A 10,901-nucleotide genomic window follows, 5' to 3' on the forward strand; every position below is an offset into this window, starting at 1 on the left:
CTGTCCCTGGTGGCTGGAGGGCTCTGCACCTTGGTGTGGGGCCTCCTGTCTGCCCGGGTCGGGGCTGTCTCTATGGCGGTGCTCCCTACAGTCGTGGGCTGGAGGCCCTCTCGGTGTGGTCGGCTCCCAAAGGTGGCTTTCTCCTTGCGCCAGGTCTTGGTGCCCGGCCATGTCTCTTGTGGGTGTGTGGGTGGGGTGTGTGGGACATGTCTGTGTGTGTGTGTGTGTGGGTGTGTGTGTGTGTGTGTGTGTGTTTGTGTGTGTGTGTGTGTTGGGGGGGGGGGGGGGGGGGATGTTTGTGTCTCGTGTCTCTGTGTTTTTATGGGGGTGGGAGGGTTCGATTTTTTTTTTTATTATTTATTTTTTTATTTTTTTGTTCTGTTTTTGCTGTTTTTAGCCTCTGTGAGGCACTTTGTGCTGCTTTTAAAAGGCATGAAAAGTGCAATATAAATAAACTTTGATTTGATTTGATTTGATTTGAATAAATAACCTGAAGTAGAAAACAGTCAAGCAGCAGTTATACACAAACTAATGTTTCACTGTCAAGTTGTAGGGCAGCACAGCGTGGTGGTTAGCACTGATGCCTCACAGCACGAAGGTACCCCACTTCTCGCCCAATGACAGCTGGGACAGGCTACAGTTCCCCCACGACCCTCCAGAGGACAAGCCGTTACAGAAAATGAATGAATGAATGAAGGTCAAGTTGTAGTTAAATGGAGACTTCAGATTTTGTACAGATTCAACAAACTGATGTTAATCAGTGAGATTCAGAGGAGTTGAAAGGAGTTGATTTTCTAACATATAGAGACGTGCTGCATGTTTGATCCTCTTTCTGGGTTATTAACAAGCTGCTGTTCTGAGCTGCATAATTACTCATTACCAACCTAAATGTGTTGGTTTCCAGCCTCTCGCCACATATTTGGATGTTGCAGTGAAGTCTGCTAATAAAGATCAGGTGATGATGAAGGTCAGCTGAAACACTGAGTAGACCCTGAACTCAACACACTGAGATGAAATGAGTTTACATCCAGATCTTCTGCTGCTGCAATATGGACTACAGGAATGATTACATGATTCCCATGTTTCATCAGTTCAGAGTCAGTCTAGTGTTGGTCCAGTTTACCAGCAGAGGATGCTGAGCACCTGTTAATGAAGACACAATCAGGAGAGACTATAAAAGTAGAAACTAAAATGTTTGTCATGAAGAGAAACAACGTGAAGGAACATTTCAATGAAAATGATCTAAATGAACGTGTCTGAATATGATGGCTGAATGATCCTCAGGAGGAGATGAACTGTCACCTCACTCCACCTCTGCTTTCTCTGTTTCATTACAACAGATGTGTGTTTGCCTCCTTAAATGTGTTTTGCATGATTTTTATGCATCACTGCTCCTCAGAGTTTAAGTTCTTCTGTCACAGAGACTCTGAACTGTTTTCATGCACTCACACTGAAAACTGCATCAGGATGATGTTTCCAATAACTCTGATTGTCATGTTGGGTTTTCTGACTCAGGGTGAGAGACATTGATGATATGTTTTTAAAACCTATCTGAGTTCATTTTAATTTTTTGCTCTAAACTCCAGTTCATTTTTCTTTGTTTCATTTCAAACTTTTCTTCTTAACATTGTTTATTTCTCATTTCAGAGTCGTTTGCCAACAATTTTCTGACTCAGGCTGATAAATCCAAGTCTGTCAGTGTTGGAGGGACTGTGACCATCAGCGCCACAGGGAGTACAAATATAGGGAGCACTCTAGCCTGGTACCTTCAGAAACCTGGACAGCCTCCTAAAGTTCTTATTTACTACTCATCAACTCTCAACTCACGAACTCCATCTAGATTCAGAGGCAGTAGATCTGGTTCTCAGTACACTTTAACCATCAGTGGAGTTCAGACTGAAGATGCTGGAGATTATCACTGTCTTGGTAACCATGGAGGTGCGTTCACACAGTGAAATAGAGCCATACAAAAACCTCCTCCAGTCTGACTGAAGGCTGCAGGTGCAGAGAGTTGGTGAAGAGACAGTGATGAGGAGAACTGGTCCAGTGAACACAACACTAGAGTCATCAAGCAGAAACACAATGAATCTAAATAAAAATGAAACAAACTCACTGACACTTTTGCGGCACGTACCTTTAACTTTAATGCATAAAATATTACAAATAAAGCCTTTATTTAATAAACAAATGATTATTTTTGAATGAGACACCAAGCTTAATTTCCCTCCAATATATTGATAACTATTGTGTGTTAATGCTACACAGGGTTGGGTCAGATTACTTTGAAATGTAATCGATTACTGATTACAGATTACATGGCAAATTTTGTAATCAGTAACGTAATCTATTGGATTACCCAAAACATGTAACGTAATCTGATTACTTTAGGATTACTTTTTACACAACTTGTACAAGACATACACAATCTTATTTTCCTCTGTCTTTAATTCAAAGTTGTGGCGATTTTGCCAAGTACTGAACGTATTTTTGCCGACTGGAACAGGTCTATTCCCAGATAGCAAGAGGCTGGCGGACCACTGTCAGCCCACTGGGGATAGACCTGGCAGTCCGCTGGAGTTTTGCTCATCGGTTCACTGGCGGTCCGCGAGCGAGTTGTCGTCAAATGCCCCAATATTTTGTCACTATTGGTCAAAAACCTTTTTCATTTATTCAGTTATACTTCATCCATCACTTTAATAACATTTATTTATGTATTTTCTTAATATTCATGATAAGTTAAATTTCAAGAGATGGTGGTCCAACGGTGGACCACAAGTGGTATGCCACCAGCGGTCTGCTATCTGCCAATCTGATTTTGCTATCTGGGTTGGTTGACGTTGACGGTTCCTCCATCTTGGGTTTTGATTTGAACCTTTTTCTTGTCAAGAAACTACACAGGCAAATGGATGATAATGACATCTAGTGAACAAACAAATGGGCTGCTTGTCAAATGAAAACACTGGCTAGGCTATCATAAAAAAGTTGCATTGTTTGCATGATAAAATGTAATCAGGTAATCCCCAACAATGTAACTGTAATCTAATTACGCATTTTTGTATTGTAGTCTGGGCTGATTACAGTTACTTGATTTTTGTAATCTGATTACGTAATCTAGATTACATGTAATCAGTTACTACCCAACCCTGATGCTACATGAGTAAAAAGTAAAGGATTGAGACATAAACCAACCACAGTGACACTAATCTTCAGCAGCATTTCTAATGTAAATATTTTCTTGTGTTCCATTCAGATCATAGATGGTTTAAATCCAAACAGTATTTCTCCTGATGTGGTGTCCCTCGTTGCCTTCAGTGTGTTGAGAGCAGAGAAATCATTTCCATAGAGAGGAGGCTTTGCATCGTCAGCTGATCCTCCAGTCAACTGAGAAGGTTTATAGTCCTGTGAGTTCAACACTGCAGGACTCAGATCTGTCAGTCAACACAGCAGAAAACACAAGCACCATGACTCTCATCACCATCCTCATCTGGACGCTGGCCTGCTGCTGTTTCACAGGTTCATTCTCTCAGCAACATTTCAATCATGATGTGCTGCCTTTTCTCTCATTTATTTCTGCTGATAAATCAATGATTTGTTTTTGTCTGCAGGATGCAGCGGTCAGGTGACTGTGACTCAGTCTCCTCCAGAAAAGACATTTACTCCAGGATCCACTGTCACTATGACCTGTAAGACCAGCCAAGCTGTTAACTGTGGCTGTAATAGTGCTAAATGTCTGTCCTGGTATCAGCAGAAATCTGGACAACCTCCAAAGCTCCTGATAAAATGTACCAGCACACGTGAATCAGGAACACCAGCTCGGTTTAGTGGCAGTGGAAGCAGCTCTGACTTCTCTTTGACCATCAGTGGAGTTCAGGCTGAAGATGCAGCAGTTTACTACTGTCAGGGTGCTCATTTTGTAAACAGTGCTTGGGTGTTGACACAGTGATTTGTAGTCGTACAAAAACCTCCTTCAGTCAGACTGCAGAGACTCTGAGCTGTTACAGCAGGAACCGACTGCAGCTGCTGAAGAGGAGGAGACTCTGACACAGACCACTGAACACAGAGCTGACAGTAACCTCACCAAGCACTAAATACACATTTACACTCACATACACACATATTTTATACTTAATATAATTTATTTTTAATTCCATGAGAAAAAAAAAAAAAACAGGATTCTAGAATACTGATGTGAGAAGAGAGAAAGTGTTTGCCTCCCAAATCCAGACTGGAAACAGGGGAGAAGTCTATTAATTGAAGGCTCCACCTCCAACATGTTGTTTGTCACTATTATCCACATTCATGTTGGTTGATACCTTTATTGTATTTGTCTGGTAATTAAAAATGTAGAGCTAGCAGAAAGTTAGCTTTGCTCAGTATAAAGATCAAAGGAGATCTGTACCCATCAATAAATAACCTGAGGTAGAAAACAGTCAAGCAGCAGTTATACACAGATTAATGTTTCACTGTCAAGTTGTAGTTAAACTGTGGAGACTTCAGATTTTGTACAGATTCAACAAACGCAACATTAATCAGTGAGATTCAGAGGAGTTGAAAGGAGTTGATTTTCTAACATATAGAGACGTGCTGCATGTTTGATCCTCTTTCTAGTCTTTACTCTAAACTAACAATCTGTTGCTCTGAGCTGCATAATGTTGAAGATGTTCCAGTTCAGAGTCAGTCTAGTGTTGATCCAGTTTACCAGCAGAGGATGCTGAGCACCTGTTAATGAAGACACAATCAGGAGAGACTATAAAAGTAGAAACTAAAATGTTTGTCATGAAGAGAAACAACGTGAAGGAACATTTAAATGAAAATGATCTAAATGAACGTGTCTGAATGATCCTCAGGAGGAGATGAACTGTCACCTCACTCCACCTCTACTTTCTCTGTTTCATTACAACAGATGTGTGTTTGCCTCCTTAAATGTGTTTTGCATGATTTTTATGCATCACTGCTCCTCAGAGTTTAAGTTCTTCTGTCACAGAGACTCTGAACTGTTTTCATGCACTCACACTGAAAACTGCATCAGGATGATGTTTCCAATAACTGATTGTCATGTTGGGTTTTCTGACTCAGGGTGAGAGACGTTGATGATATGTTTTTAAAACCTATCTGAGTTCATTTTAATCCTTTGCTCTAAACTTCAGTTGTTTCTTTTATTTCAAACTTTTTCTCTTAACATTGTTTATTTCTCATTTCAGAGTCGTTCGCCAACAAATTTCTGACTCAGGCTGATAAATCCAAGTCTGTCAGTGTTGGAGGGACTGTGACCATCAGCGCCACAGGGAGTTCAGATATTGGTGATGATCTCAGTTGGTACCTTCAGAAACCTGGACAGCCTCCTAAACTTCTAATATACAGAGCATCAACTCTCAACTCAGGAACTCCGTCTAGATTCAGCGGCAGTAGTTCTGGTTCTCAGTACACTTTAACCATAAGTGGATTTCAGACTGAAGATGCTGGAGATTATTACTGTCTGGGCTACCATGGTGGTGGAGTGTTCACACAGTGAAATAGAGTCGTACAAAAACCTCCTCCAGTCTGACTGAAGGTGCAGAGAGTTGGTGAAGAGACAGTGATGAGGAGAACTGGTCCAGTGAACACAACGCTACAGTCATCAAGTAGAAACACAATGAATTTAAATAAAAATCAAACAAACTCATTGACACTTTTGCAGCACGTACCTTTAACTTTAATGCATAAAATAATACAAATAAAGCCTTTATTAAATATACAAATGATTATTTTTGAATGAGACACCAAACTTAATTTGCTTCCAATAAATTGATAACTATTGTGTGTTAATGCTACATGAGTAAAAACTAAAGGATTGAGACATAAACCAACCACAGTGACACTAATCTTCAGCAGCATTTGTAATGTAAATATTTTCTTGTGTTCCATTCAGATCACAGATGGTTTAAATCCAAACAGTATTTCTCCTGATGTGGTGTCCCTCGTTGCCTTCAGCGTGTTGAGAGCAGAGAAATCATTTCCATAGAGAGGAGGCTTTGCATCGTCAGCTGATCCTCCAGTGAACTGAGAAGGTTTATAGTCCTGTGAGTTCAACACTGCAGGACTCAGATCTGTCAGTCAACACAGCAGAAACCACAACCACCATGACTCTCATCACCATCCTCATCTGGACGCTGGCCTGCTGCTGTTTCACAGGTTCATTCTCTCAGCAACATCTCAATCATGATGTGCTGCCTTTTCTCTCATTTATTTCTGCTGATAAATCAATGATTTGTTTTTGTCTGCAGGATGCAGCGGTCAGGTGACTGTGACTCAGTCTCCTCCAGTAAAGACATTTACTCCAGGATCCACTGTCACTATGACCTGTAAGACCAGCCAAGCTGTTTATAGTTATAGCAGTGGAGAGTGTATGTTCTGGTATCAACAGAAATCTGGACAACCTCCAAAGCTCCTGATAAAATTTGTGAGCACACGTGAATCAGGAACACCATCTCGGTTTAGTGGCAGTGGAAGCAGCTCTGACTTCTCTTTGACCATCAGTGGAGTTCAGGCTGAAGATGCAGCAGTTTACTACTGTCAGAGTTACCACAGTCCTTATGTGTTCACACAGTGATTTGTAGTCGTACAAAAACCTCCCTCAGTCAGACTGCAGAGACTCTGAGCTGTTACAGCAGGAACCGACTGCAGCTGCTGAAGAGGAAGAGACTCTGACACAGACCACTGAACACAGAGCTGACAGTAACCTCACCAAGCACTAAATACACATTTACACTCACATTAGCAGGTCTTAGATTTTATAAACATTAATTTAAATTCTATGTCACGTGTTCTGAAACTAGATGTATTAAACTGACCAACAGATGTTCAATTCAACTAAATCTTAACTTCATACATAAACATGTTGTTCATCACTTTCATCCACCTTCATGTTGATTGATATCTCTCTCATATATGTCCAGTGATCTAAAGTCAGTTCATGTATTTTAATATTAAGACTAAAATAGCTCTGTATAAATCAATAAACAACCTCACGTAGAAAACAGTCAAGCAGCAGTTATACACAGATTAATCAAGGGGTTAGCAGGTAATGGTGTAGGACCTAAATGCAAGACAGAGCTTGGCACAAAATGTATTTAATGAAAAAGACAAAACAGAAAGCCCTGCAGAGATGGCAGGTAATCCAAAACCTGGGATCAAAACTGGTAGACATGAACACAGGTGGGTGACAAGTATGGCACGAAACAGAACAAAGGAGCAGGCAGGGCTGTATATACACACAAGTGGGCAGAGGGGTGACGAGACACAGGTAAAACAAATCAGGGTGGAGCACACAATGAGAAATCAATGAATCAATCAAAAGGGGAAAACACGTTCTTGAACCAAGAACGAGGAGTTAGCGACCAAGAGCCTGCGCAGAGACAAGGAGGCCGGGCACACAGGAAAGAGAGTTCTGGGGGGCGGCCAGGAGGCAGAGCAGACAGGACAGGCCGCTCAGGAGCTGAAGTGGGAACAGGAAGGATCTCGGGAAAAGGGACAGGAAGGACCTCGGGATAAGACACAGGAACAGGAACAGGAACAACAGGAGCCGGAGTGGAGGCCATCCTGGTAACAGGAACACACGGAGCGGCCCCATTCCCTTAGGATTGAGCCTCAGACACTGGATTCCAGGAGGTGCCAGCAGAACAATCCCGTGTGGCAGGCGTGGGCTTTGAAACCATCATCGGCGGGGTTGGGCTAAAGTTGACTGCTGGCCCAGGAGCTTTCTTGCATGGATGAGGTAAATGTTGTCACCAGAAAGCGAATGCGTCACCAGACTGGGACACTGGGAAAACAAGGGAATCAGGTACAGGGACAGCTCGCTGGGGGTTGACTGGCCGGCAGCCAGCAGGCTGGGGAACCGCCACCATGTGGCCAGCAGGACGGGGCGCCAGAGGGTGCCGGCAAGTAGGCCTGCCTCCATGGACCAAACCGGCAGAGTGTACAAGCAACATGTGGCAGCTGCCACCACAGGCACACAGAAACCTTTTAACCAAACCAACTTTGATGGACGAGCCCCCATTTCTCATGACCTGGCTAAAGTGGCCACAACAACAGGAAGACACACCAGTATTTCAATTAAAACAATACTGTATTTATTCACCAACTTAAACTAAATTAATGTGCAATAGTAAGAATCAACAAATGAGATGTTGAAGTCAGTAAAGACAGCGACATATGACGTGCATGAGTGATGAGTATGTGTGCTAATGTTGTAGAATGTAAAAGACACTCAGACTTATGTTGTCAGTTAGATTAATGGCTTCATGAAATAAATTAAAAGAAATTAATCATTGATAATTGTCTCTAATAGCATTACACATGTAGAAGTTTCTCTAGTTGACAGAAAACTGAAAAACACTATAGAACAGAAATAAAACTTTCTCATTTATTTCTCTACATTTTATCAGTTACATAGAAAGTCAAATTGAACATGTACAGATTTATTATTAAATGGTTGAAAATAATTGAAATAAAACCATCTATCTATAAACCTCTTCTTCATAATGAATATATTATTAGAAGAACTCAAAGACACTGTCTCATTTTCATCTACAGTTTTATTGAATGATAGTTACATTTTTTCCACATTTGTTGAAGAATAGATTCTCTCGGTTTAAAATCAATAAACTTGACTTTTATTTGAAACGTTTTGAACACAAAGCAGAATATCAGGCAGATCTAAATGAAAAAGCTGCATGCACACTTTAACACAGACTAGACAGGTGCAGAAATACAAGTGTTGCTGAAGCTCTACTCTGAGCAGCGGTCAGGCTCCAGGGTTTGAGTGACAGGGCTCTGTCCACTCAGACTGGCCTCACAGCTCACTGAGCCCGCCGTCCTCCACTGGTCTGCAGTGAGGCTCAGGGAGCTGCTCCAGCTGTAGCGGCCGTCACTCCCCAGGACCTCCACGCTGCGGGACACCCCCGAGGACATGCTGTTGCCCCCCACCTTCCAGCCCAGACTCCAGGTTGAGGGGAAACCCCCGCTGGCCAGACACACCAGTGTGGCACTGCTCTGCTTCAGCTCCTCTCTGGAGGGAGGGAGGACGGTCAGGGTGGGACGCGTCAGACCCACTGGAGGAGAGAGACGGGTAGGAAATACAAAGGAGTCAGAATGAAGGCTGGTAATAAAGGAAGATGACATTGAACGAGAAGAACTTGTGCTGCTGTTGGACTCATAAATCACTCAGTATCAGACCATCAGCCTCATGATTCAAGTGTAAATGTCACAAAAACATGAATTAATATTAATTACTGATGACGTCTCCATATCTGTTTCATAAAGTGTGACAGTGAATAACTCATCTCTGGGATGATTTTCTGTGTTTAAACTGACAGAGCTGAAACATTCATGTGAACACAGTTAAAACTTTGACATCTGTCTCTTTCACTTCCTTTAAACTACATGTGAAATTAATGAACCGTGAACACAAAGCTGATCTGCATTTACAGATAAAATGATATTTATTACTTACTGAAATCCACATCACACTTTGAATCTAAAAACTGTTTATATGTTAAAAATGAAGAAAAGAAAATAACATTAAACTACTGACGTTACGTTTTGAGTCTTACAACTTGACATCGACCACATGTTAATTTAAAACATTTTTAAGCAGAGAATAATTCAAAGTCATCATAAAATAGAATATTAGAAAACTAATGATTTATTTTTATCATTTCAGTTACTATATAGTGAGTTAATATTGATCTCTGTGAAGTTTCTTGTCAGAGTTAAAACATTGGATCAGTTTTGTCAAATAATAAAAAATATCAACAACTAAAAATCAATGAACTCGATCACATTTTCGTCAAATATAGGAAGAAAAGTTATAACAGCAAAAAGCTACAAAGAAAAAGGTACTTACCGTCAACGATGAGTTTGGTTCCTCCACCAAAAGTGTACCACAGTGATACAAACTCATTAAGAGGCCGTACAAAAACCTCCTGCTCTGAGAACAAACATCTATCCTCTGAAAAAACTCTGATTCTTCTGATAACGCAGCAAAAAATACACTTTTGTGAATGTATTATAATGTGTAATCATATGGATGTTGAAATCATTTTTAATAAAGTGATTGTATTATTTAAATGTAGCTTTACTTTTCTACAACTGAAAGAGAAACCTCAGTCTCCTTTTAGAAATGTCATTGATTCCTAATTTGAAATCAGCTGACACATGATTAAATGTACATGATACTTTTATCACAATGATTTACAATAAATGATGAATTATGACTAAAACTATATATATGATCTTCACTCCAATGAATTGAATGTTCAAGTAGAAATACAAACCACAGTGAACACAAACTCATCCTTAAATCCTTAGTTGTATTTGTAATGTAAATATTTTCTTGTGTTCCATTCAGATCATAGATGGTTTAAATCCAAACAGTATTTCTCCTGATGTGGTGTCCCTCGTTGCCTTCAGTGTGTTGAGAGCAGAGAAATCATTTCCATAGAGAGGAGGCTTTGCATCGTCAGCTGATCCTCCAGTCAACTGAGAAGGTTTATAGTCCTGTGAGTTCAACACTGCAGGACTCAGATCTGTCAGTCAACACAGCAGAAACCACAACCACCATGACTCTCATCACCATCCTCATCTGGACGCTGGCCTGCTGCTGTTTCACAGGTTCATTCTCTCAGCAACATTTCAATCATGATGTGCTGCCTTTTCTCTCATTTATTTCTGCTGATAAATCAATGATTTGTTTTTGTCTGCAGGATGCAGCGGTCAGGTGACTGTGACTCAGTCTCCTCCAGTAAAGACATTTACTCCAGGATCCACTGTCACTATGACCTGTAAGACCAGCCAAGCTGTAGGATGTGGTGGTAGCTGTCTTGCCTGGTATCAACAGAAATCTGGACAACCTCCAAAGCTCC

At 41.0% G+C, this 10,901-nt stretch overlaps 1 gene segment (V, D, J or C); it reads right to left on the reverse strand.

Moving 5' to 3' along the window:
* Positions 1-8,515: 8,515 nt before the first annotated feature.
* Positions 8,516-10,437, reverse strand: LOC311505943 (Ig lambda chain C region-like). The segment is given in 3 exons: positions 9,884-10,437; positions 9,491-9,521; positions 8,516-9,089 (listed from the first exon to the last, which is right to left on the reverse strand).
* Between the last annotated feature and the right edge of the window lie 464 nt (positions 10,438-10,901).

The sequence above is a fragment of the Chelon labrosus genome (genome assembly GCF_963514085.1).
Source record: "Chelon labrosus genome assembly, chromosome: 20".
NCBI lineage: Eukaryota > Metazoa > Chordata > Actinopteri > Mugiliformes > Mugilidae > Chelon > Chelon labrosus.